The sequence below is a fragment of the Cornus florida genome, unplaced genomic scaffold, assembly GCF_030987335.1.
Source record: "Cornus florida cultivar Cherokee Brave unplaced genomic scaffold, ASM3098733v1 CherokeeBrave_3.0.0_Hap2_Chr04, whole genome shotgun sequence".
In the NCBI taxonomy this organism is placed as follows: domain Eukaryota; kingdom Viridiplantae; phylum Streptophyta; class Magnoliopsida; order Cornales; family Cornaceae; genus Cornus; species Cornus florida.
In genome coordinates this window covers 77519930-77530091 of record NW_026775574.1, presented here as the reverse complement: position 1 = coordinate 77530091, position 10162 = coordinate 77519930, and the positions used below count along the sequence as shown (strand labels likewise).

At 34.8% G+C, this 10162-nt stretch overlaps 1 non-coding gene across 1 annotated transcript; it reads right to left on the bottom strand.

Moving 5' to 3' along the window:
• Positions 1 to 8957: 8957 nt before the first annotated feature.
• On the bottom strand, positions 8958 to 9063 carry LOC132305901 (small nucleolar RNA R71). Its single transcript, XR_009481739.1, has one exon. It is a non-coding gene; the product is annotated as a small nucleolar RNA R71 (small nucleolar RNA).
• Positions 9064 to 10162: the final 1099 nt, after the last annotated feature.

Here is a 10162-nt window from a genome sequence, read left to right as displayed (position 1 = left end):
CTGGTATGTTGGTATTTATTAATTAATTAATTAAGGTGTTTGATAACTCATAATATTATGAGTAATAATTATTTAAATGTATTAGTATTTAATTAAAGTGATTAAACTAATTGGAGTAGTACTCTGGGGCTTACCCAATGATGAGTTTGTTGAGCGCAATTAGGAACTGTCTACAGGAGTGAATTACTCTTTTCTTATGGCCATTGGGCTAAAAGTGCCCTTAGTATGTGAACGTGGTCAGGAGCCATCTGGGTGAGTAGACGTACAACCCAGCCACATGTTTGTATTTGGTAGTCAGAACTATGCAATTCACACCATTTATTTGGAGTAGAGCCAGGGGCTCATGTGAGGTATTGGCATTAAAACGACAACTGGTTGAGGGGAGCTAAGGGCTCATGTGAGGTAAGCGAAACTTTTAGTAATTTAAATTCTAGATGGGTTACAAGCTCACAGTTTAAGTTAATATTATAGAATGACGATGATTTGTAGATATTTCGTGGTCACTTATATATGTATTTATATACGGATTAAGTAAGGATTGACTTGTTGAACGATAATAATGTTTAGCAATTTCTTGTTGAGCTTGTGAGCTCACCCCTTTATTACTTTCAGGTACACATGGATTTTGCTTGCAAAAGAGGCTCAATGCGAGATGGAGATTTTCTGGATTTCCACATATTGTTTTTATTTTTGTTTCTTAGCAAACACTTTGCAATAAGATTCATTTAGTTGGTGGAATTTTTATTAGTTGGGGATGTAACAAATTTCCTTTGGATTTATGGATTTTTAAATACAATGTATTCTTACTGATTTAATCATGAATTGTGGTGGATGAATGAGGTGAGTCGCGTATCAGATTTTAGTATAAGACAAGGGTCTTGTGTTAAAATTTTGGGGCGTGACAACTAATTTAAAAAAAACTCGTGACAATTGTTATAAGGTACATGTTACACTATTTCACCAACTAATTATCTTAATATATGTGAGATAGTGTGATCCATCTACTTGTATATACTTGTTAAAATGCTTTTATCTTTAAAGAAATTTAAAAGGTGATATATATATATATATGTGGGGGGGGGGGAGGGGGGGTAAAGTAAGAAAAAACACCTTTAATGTTTAAAATTTGGGAAATAATACCCATAACTTTTATTTTTTGATATATAAGTCCGTTAAGTTTTTAAAAAGAGGTAATAAGGTTGGTATAATACATGTAATCCCCTAATTTTAAAAGAATAGTCTCGGTATTTTTTTATTTGTTTTAATTGCTATTTAATTGATTTATTTGATTAATTTGATTAATTATCTATATGGCTAATTGTTTATTTGTTTAATTGATTTAATTGGCTACTTGTTTAATTGATTTAATTGTTTATATGGTTATTTAAAATATTTGTTTAAATTAAATTGTGTGCTAAATGATCTGTATTTATTGTTTGAATGTTAGGTGTTTAGTTGAAATTATTTGTTAGATTAAAATGTTTTATTTTAATAATGGATTTGAATAGTAGTAATGGACCAACCAATAAGTCCCGTAGACTACTTGGATATGAGGATTAACGGGTACGGATAGTTATCTATGGATAGATATACATATATATATGGGTATATATGTATATATGGTGATTATAATTATTAATTGTTATTAGTGGTTAAAATTAATATAACTATAGTAAGTTATATATTACATATATATATATATATATATATATATATATATATAGTTATAACGTCAATAATTATGTATCTGTATATGCAGAACCACGTTCGTTTTAGCAAATTAATATATATGTATAATTATATTTTTCCTTTTTCTTTCTTAACCATTAAGGTAATTATAATTGGGAGGGGATTAAGAGTGTAGTATATATATAAGTATAGGTCTGCTAGGGTTTGTGATTTCACGTTATATTACATAGAGGCAAAGATGGAAAGAAAATCTAGAGAGTTTTGAGAGAGAACGTAAGAGAGATGAAGGAGGTTTTGGCCAAGGGTTTAAAGCCGAACCAAGGAGAGGAAGAATGAGTGTTATTCGTGGATTGAACCAGGATTAGCAAAGGAGTTCGAAGGCAGCCCAAAGGTCGCCGGAACCAAGGAAGAAGAAGTTAAGATTTCCATCCGAAATCTTGAGGCAGGTTTTACCTCTATCTCTCTCCCTTTGATCTGTGTTCTATACAGGCCTAGGACATTTTCAGGAACTTTAAATCATTAAAATCAATCATATATGCATATTAAAATATGAATTACAGTGTTTTAATTGTATGTGTATTTGTTGATTAATTTAAAAAATTTATTGCATGATTATTGATTACACCTTGTTTAAATTATGCATAAGGGATGAAAATAATGTTTAGGGTCTTACGACCCTTAACGGAGGAAGACGGAGTCGTCGGAGCCTAAGAAGACAAAGGGCCGTAGGGTTACACCCACCGGTTTGGGAACCATCGACCGGTTTGCATGAACCGGTTGATGTCTAGGGTTACACGTCAACCGGATTGGGAGAACAAGTCGACGTCTAGGGCGTGAACATCTACCGGTTTGCTTTAACCGGTCGACGCCTAGGGGATTCACGTCGACCGGTTACCGGTCGACTCCTGGAGGAAACACATCGACCAGTTCTTGTAACCGTCGACTATTTTGGTCCAGTGTAGGATTTTTGGCATGGGGGTTTGTACCTAGGGATGATTGGGTCTGTTTAAATGATTTTTAATGAATTTATTTGACACGACAATTAACTGGAATGCATAATATACAAGGTTTGGAATATAATTAACATAAAGGTTAATTTATGGATAATTATTTTAAACTGTTTTAAATCAATTAATTAGATTTAAATAGTTTAATTATGTTATGAATGTTTAAACCGTCTATTTGAGATACCTGATAATTTTATACAATAAATTATATGCATTCTACTTAGATTTATTATCATTGCTTAATTATATGCAAGGATTGTATACATGTGTTATATTATGTTTATGTTGGAGCAATGGATGTATCTATATTTTGTCTTCATCATTGTATAGCTTTAAATGCACCAGTATTAGATGGTGGCATTTTAGGGACGGATTAACGAAACAGTTAAGTCATACCTACCCTAAATTATTACGGGAACGGATTAGCTCGAGCTAAGTCCCACTTATTCATGTCAGCTCACTGTATAAATTGGATGACAAAATGGATATTTATTTTAAAGTTTTAGATGGGAAGGATTTTATATATATTATTATATACCATGATATGAGCTTGAGTCTTAGGATCAGTGGTTAGGGCGCATATATTGTCAGGGATGTGTAGCTAGATATAGTGTAGTTGTGTGCCCTAGTAGGTCTAGGAACTCATGCCTGATGAGTGTTGAATATTATATATTCGAGCCCCTAAATATACGTATGTTAAGGCCTAAAGTAACACTTCTATCCATATTTAGACTGATTTATGTTCCATGTGTGTTTGTAGGTACTTTCCCAGAGAAATGGTTAAAACCGGGACTTTATGGTGATATCGAAGCTTACAGAGTCGTTGCCGGTCATCTAAAGCAAGTTGAGAACTTACATGGTAAAGTTTGGAAGAATGTAGAATCTAAAGCTCGAGCGCAAGTCTTGAGGCTCGAACCTTACAAGTCAAAGAAGACAAAAATCAACAAGGCATTAAAGCTCGAGCCTTGTACCTTCAGGCTCGAGCCTGAACAAAGGGTGCTCGAGCCTGACCGTAGGGTGCTCGAGCCTTAACCCTTAAGCTCGAGCACAAGGCGTCGGAATTTGAAGAGTTGATTTCCAAGCTCCCAGACCTCGTGCCTCAACCCAAGGATCGAGCACCATCCATTGAAGCTCAAGCCTTGAATACCAAATGCTCGAGCCTGGTACCTAGTGCTCGAGCCCATGAAGCTTGGATCGAGCAATGGTAAAAGATTTCAATCCCAAGAATATTGTAAGTGTTGAAGAAAAAGATGTAATACCCCTATTTCTCAAAAGGATATTATTGAAATTTAATTATTTTTCTATGTGCATTTTAATTGATTATTTGTTTTATGTGCATTTTATTTGATTATTTGGTTTATATGCATTTAAATGTTTAATATCTGGCTATATATTTAATTGTAATTGTTTATTTAGTTTAAATTCATTGTTTAATTTAATTGATGTTTAAGTAACGTGTTTTATTTAATGACTTGTGTGACTTAGTTTATATTTTGTAGGTGTCATATATAGTTTAGGGTTTTATTTTATGTAATTAGGTTAGCCGTTTTATAATTAGGCTGGGAATTAAAACTAGGTTTTAAGTAAATGCCTATATATATTAAATGGTATGCGGCGGCTAGGGTTGGAAAATAAACCCTATTCATGTAAGGGTTCTTGAGAGAGAACAGAGAGAGGCTTGAGTGAAACATATAGAGGCTCAAGGAATTATTGAAGGGAGTTACTGGTGGGTTGAACCAAGTAACAGAGGAATGGAACAGTAATCAGAGGAGGAGAATTACTTGGGGTTGCCGGAACTTAGAGACGACGTTGAAAGGTTTCAAACCGAAACCTAAAGGCAAGTTCTATTTTTATCTCCTTCCCTTAAACCTGTGTTCTGTGCATGCCTAGGTAGTCTCCAGGAACTTTAAGTTATTAAAAATCAACCATATATGCATGCTACAACTTGAATTACAGTATCTTAATTGTATGTGTATATGTTTGAATTTTGTTTAAAGTTTATCGCATAAGTTGTGATTTTAACTTGTTTAAACTATGCATAAGAGGTTTACATAATGTTTAGGGTTGTTCTGGACTTAAAACAGTAGTCTTAGGACCTTAACGGAGGAAAACGTAGTCGCCGGAGCCGTGGAAGACGAACTGTCACAGTTCGGTCGACCGGTTTAGTGCACACGTCAACCGGTTTGCATGAACCGGTCGACACCTTGGTAATTTAGTCGACCGGTTGGTTGAAACCGGTTGACACCTTGGGGAAAAACGTCAACTAGTTATTAAACCAATCGACATCGATGATGAATCAGTTGACATCTTTTAGATTCAATGGATTTTTGCAAACCAGTTGACATCTAGGGATTTTACATCAACCGGTTTAGGCGAACCAGTCAACATCTAGAATTTTACATCAACCGGTTTAGGCGAACCAGTCAACACTTGGGGTTTTACATCAACTGGTTCCTGGAATCGTCATATGGGTTGTCCAGTGTTGGATTTTGGCACAGGAGTTGGTATCTAGGGATGGTTGGGCCTGGTTAAATAATTTTAATTAATTTCTAGGACCCGACAATTAACTGGAATGCATAATATAAAATAGTATGCTAGGTTTGGGATAAAATTAACATAATGGTTAATTTATGGATATTATTTTAAACTATTTTAAATAAATCAACTAAATTGAAATAGTTTAATCATGTTGTGGATGTTTTACAGTCTATTTGAGAGGCATGTTAATTTCTTATTCTGTAATTAAATGCGTACTACTTAGAATTGTTTTATTGTTTAGATTAAATGCAATAATTGAATATATGATATTATTCATGATATTCTGGACAATTTAATGTACCGTTTTATATTTGTACGTTATGGATTAGATTAATGTGCTCAGTTATTTTTCTGATTAGCATTATGTCATGTCTCGGATTCGAGGAGTGTCGCACTTACTTTGGGTTATAATTGCTTAGATACTAAACTTTAATCTGCAATTACATGGATTACGGTTTTGAAATTTAATTGCTGAAATATTAAACTTGATTCTACAATTACTTGGATTATTGATTTGGACTTTAATTGCTGGACTAATAAAATATGTCTGTCAATTACATGGATATTGTGCTGGATTTTAATTGATGAACCATTAAATACTGGCGTTATCAATTATATGGATATTGGGGATGTATTTGATGTTCAATTGAGTGTGCATCATTTATGGATCATTTGCATTATTTGCACCGGTATGGGACAGTGGCATATTGAAGATGGATTAGATCAAAAAGCTAAGTCCTACTTCTTCATACATACGGAATGGATTAACTAAAAAAGTTAAATCCTACATGGATGCATGTCCTGTCAACTAAAACAGTTGAACGACATAACGGATGGTTGTTTTATTTTTCTGTATTAGGAAGGAAATGGATTGTGAATATAAAATCCTATTTATTTTTAGTCTGTGCAGTTGAATAAGCTGAATGACTAACTGGATTTCTTACGGATGTTTAGTCTGTGCAGTTAAATAAGCTGAACGACTAACTGGTTTTCTTAGGGATGGATAAGAGAGAACTTTAAATATATATCATTATGGTACCGTGATATGAGCTTGAGTCTCCTGATCATGGTTAGGGTGCGCATATCGCCTTGGATGGATAACTGGACCTAATGACGTTCCCTAGTAGGTCTAGGTGTGTATGACTACACTACGTGCGTTTTGTGTGTTACCTTCTACTCAGGTGTGATGATTATAGGTTAGTGAGCGTCCTATAGTGTGTATATATTTATATGGACTATTTTAGCTATTGCCGAGCTATCTAGGATGTATCTGCGTATCGGGTTTATGTATGGATTGTAGTAGGATGGAACTTGCATGTGGACCTGACCCACTCTTATTTTTCAGGTATTCGTCAATACCAGGCTTAGAACTTGATCGTGATGAAGTAGATACAGACACTTACTCTTCCGACTACATAGGAGTTCCTTCATTATTTTAGTTTTGGATTTTGGTTTTGTATTTCATTTACAGTTAGGGATTACTAGGGGTCCACTTCATGGATTCCCGAGTTGTAAGGATTGGAAAGATTAAGTTATATTAATGTTTTTATTCTTTTTAGGATTTTTTATATTAGAATTCTTTTCAGCTTATTATTTTATTTTAAATTCTTTTGTATTCTTACTTGTTTACATATTAATTGTTTGGTATCCCTCAGATCTGTGCTCGGACTTGATCACCCGTGGCTCTAGAACTGAGGGGTATCACAAAGATGCTTCAGAAAATAATTGAAGAAATTTGGCTAAGTGTCAAAGTAAAGATTGAGCACCAATTCTTGAAGCTCGAGCATCATTCTAGAGCCTTGTTCCTTAAGCTCGAGCCTTTGTTTCTAAAGCTCGAACCTTCCATGACATGTCAAATTTAAGTTACGGGAATGTTCTCTTTTCAAGCCGTATCTCATTCCAGATAGGCCAGAAAACCTAAAAGCCCACCAGATCCTTATTTTCTTCTATAAAATAAGGCTTAAGCCTTGATAGAAGAGGTCCAAAATTCCAAATCCTTTTTGCCGTGTGATTCAGAAGGTTGACTGTGGTGGTTTTTAGGGTTTCTATAACCTTAGAAAGTGAAGATCCTGAGAAGAGAAGTGTCGTCCGTGACGATGGAGACAACTCCAACACAGATGATATCCGATATCGTCATGAGTAGCTAATTCCTCTCTTGGGGCACTGATGTAACCCAATCTATTATTATGGTTTGATTGTTTTAACTCTGGAATTATTTTAATATATTATGTTTCCTTAATTATATGACTATGAGCAATTGAGACAACTCAATTGGTTTTCATGCTTTAATAGATTACAAACTTTTATTACCTTGTCTTAGATATAATTGTTTATTTTCTATTCTCAACCTATCATATTGGATGGTATCTGGCGGAGCCCTACTGGACATGAGAATAGAGGTCATATAATGGTGTTCTAATGTTTTTTTATAAAAGAATGTTTTCAAAGTCTATGCTTAGGAAAGGTGGATTGTTTGCAAAATAGTTAAAGCAGTTAGAGTAGGTAGGTGGATAGTCCATGCTAACCGCAGATAGGTTATAGTTAACTGAATTTTGTAAAATATCTTTCTTTAAAACCCGAATTGAACGAATGTTATTGAGTTCAATTCATTTGAAAAACATAATTGATAAATCCCCAGAGTTGGTACAAGTAACAATAGTATAACGATTGTGGTGAAGTCAAAGCCCTAAGATCTCTCTCTCTCTGATTATTTAATTTACTCTAGTTTAATATTTTGCTTTAATTTTAGTTCGTTTGTAATCGTGACAACCAACAAAATTTTCAACCAGTTACCTGTAAACCAATAAAACTAAATTGAAAACTGAATACTAATCTCATTTCCCTGTGGGTTCGACTCCTCTTTTTATAGCACTATCCTACATGGAATCGTACTATTGCGAGTAATAAAATTAGACACACCAATTTTTGGTGCCGTTGCCAGGGAGATTTGTTTTAGTTTAGTTTTTAATTAGGTTATTTTGGTTTACCAGTCTTCGGACTTTCTGATATCTCGCCTTATTTATTTTTCTGTTCAGGTACAAGAAGTAGCAGTGAGGACAAAGACGCTTAAGGGATAAAAAGCTTCAGTTTATTAAACCTTTTGTGAGTTTTTACTGTTTTCTTTTTACTTGAGTTTTCTTAGGATTAGTGGAATTAATGCATGTTAACTCACCAAACTAGGTCAAAACTTTTAGTGCATGATCCTAAAATAGAGAGAACTTTGAGTCAATTAAGAAAACTTAAAAAAACATTTGAATAATATAAATAGTTCCTCTGATAAGATGGCTGAACATCGTGATACACCAGGTAATAGCAATGGTAATGGTAATGGTAATGAAGGACGGGTTCCACCTGTCCCTCCACAACCACAATTGAGTGACCATTTTATTCCTACCACATGCATTTCTCCTGCATGCTTTGTATTTTCGGACACTAATGCAACCCATTTTGAGATCAAGCCTGCTATGATTCAAATGTTTCCTACCTTCCATGGGTATTCAACAGAGGATCCTTATACGCAATTGGATGTATTTTTGGAATTGTGTTCAACTACCAAGTTGACCACTCTTACCAATAATTCATTCAAGATGCAACTTTTCCAATTTTCTCTTAAGGACAAAGCAAGAACTTGGTTGCATTCCCTTCCTCCAAATTCCATATCTACATAGGAGATGTTGCAACAAGAGTTCCTGAAAAAGAACTACACAGTAGGAAAAACTTGTCAAATGAAAAGAGAAATCATGGCGTTTTTCCAAATCCCGGAAGAACAGTTCCATGATGCTTGGGAGAGATATAATGATCTTCTAAGAAAATGTCCACACCATGATATTGCACAACGGCACTTAATACAGATTTTCTATAATAGTCTCTCCGATTCTTATAGAAACATAGTTGATGCTTCTAGTAATGGAGCTTTTCTGCGTAAGAGTCTAGCTGACGCTTGGGAACTGTTTGAGGCCCTAAGTGAAAATTCAACTCAACATGCGTCTTCCTCTAGGTCTAGATCTTCACCTGTAATGCATAAAGTTGAAAAAGTCTTTGAGGTAGACAAATCTAGTGAATTAGCTGCTCAAATAGAAGCCTTGAACCATAAGTTCGATCAAATTCTATCATCTAGCTTTGTTCCTGTTGCTAGTCCACAAACTGCCAAAGGAAGTTTGTTCAATCTGTGCTAATCCTTCCCATTTTGTTGACACTTGCTCTATGATGGGATAATCATCTGAGATCCCACAAGAGCAAATGAATGTTGCATTCTCTAGACCAACATACAATCCATATTCTTCTATATATAATCCTGGCTGGAGAGATCATCATAATCTATCATGGCGTAACCAAAGTCAAGGAACCACTATTCCCCAATCTCAGGGATAGTATGAAAATTCATCCAATCCTATGCCACAAAATAATTCTTTCAACCAATCTGGTATTTACCGTCCGCCTCAGTTTAGGAATCAACCCACTCAAGCTCTTAATCTTCCACCTCCTCCTAGAAATTCTGCTTTTGAGGATCAAGTATTCAATGCTCTTGTTGATCTTAAAGCCAATACCCAACTACTTAATTCTCATTCTCAAGCTATAGCAAAGCTAGAGGCACAAGTTGGGCAAATAGTGAGTACTCTATCTCGAAGAAAGTATGTAAAGCTTCCCAGTCAATCAATATCCAACCCGAAAGTGCAGACCTACATGATTGATGAAACCAATTCGTTAGGTATTCATCATGAGCAAGTTCAACCTATTATTATATTGAGGAGTGGTAAAGTGGTTGATAATCAAGTTAAGAAAGGACAGGAAGAAAAAGAGAGGCTTAGGATTCCCATTGTTCCTATCATCCATAATCCACATCCCAAAGATGTTTCCTCGAGTTCTATTCCACAATCCACCACTAGAGTTAAAGGTGGAGCCACTTCTTCATCTGCTCCTAATCCTAA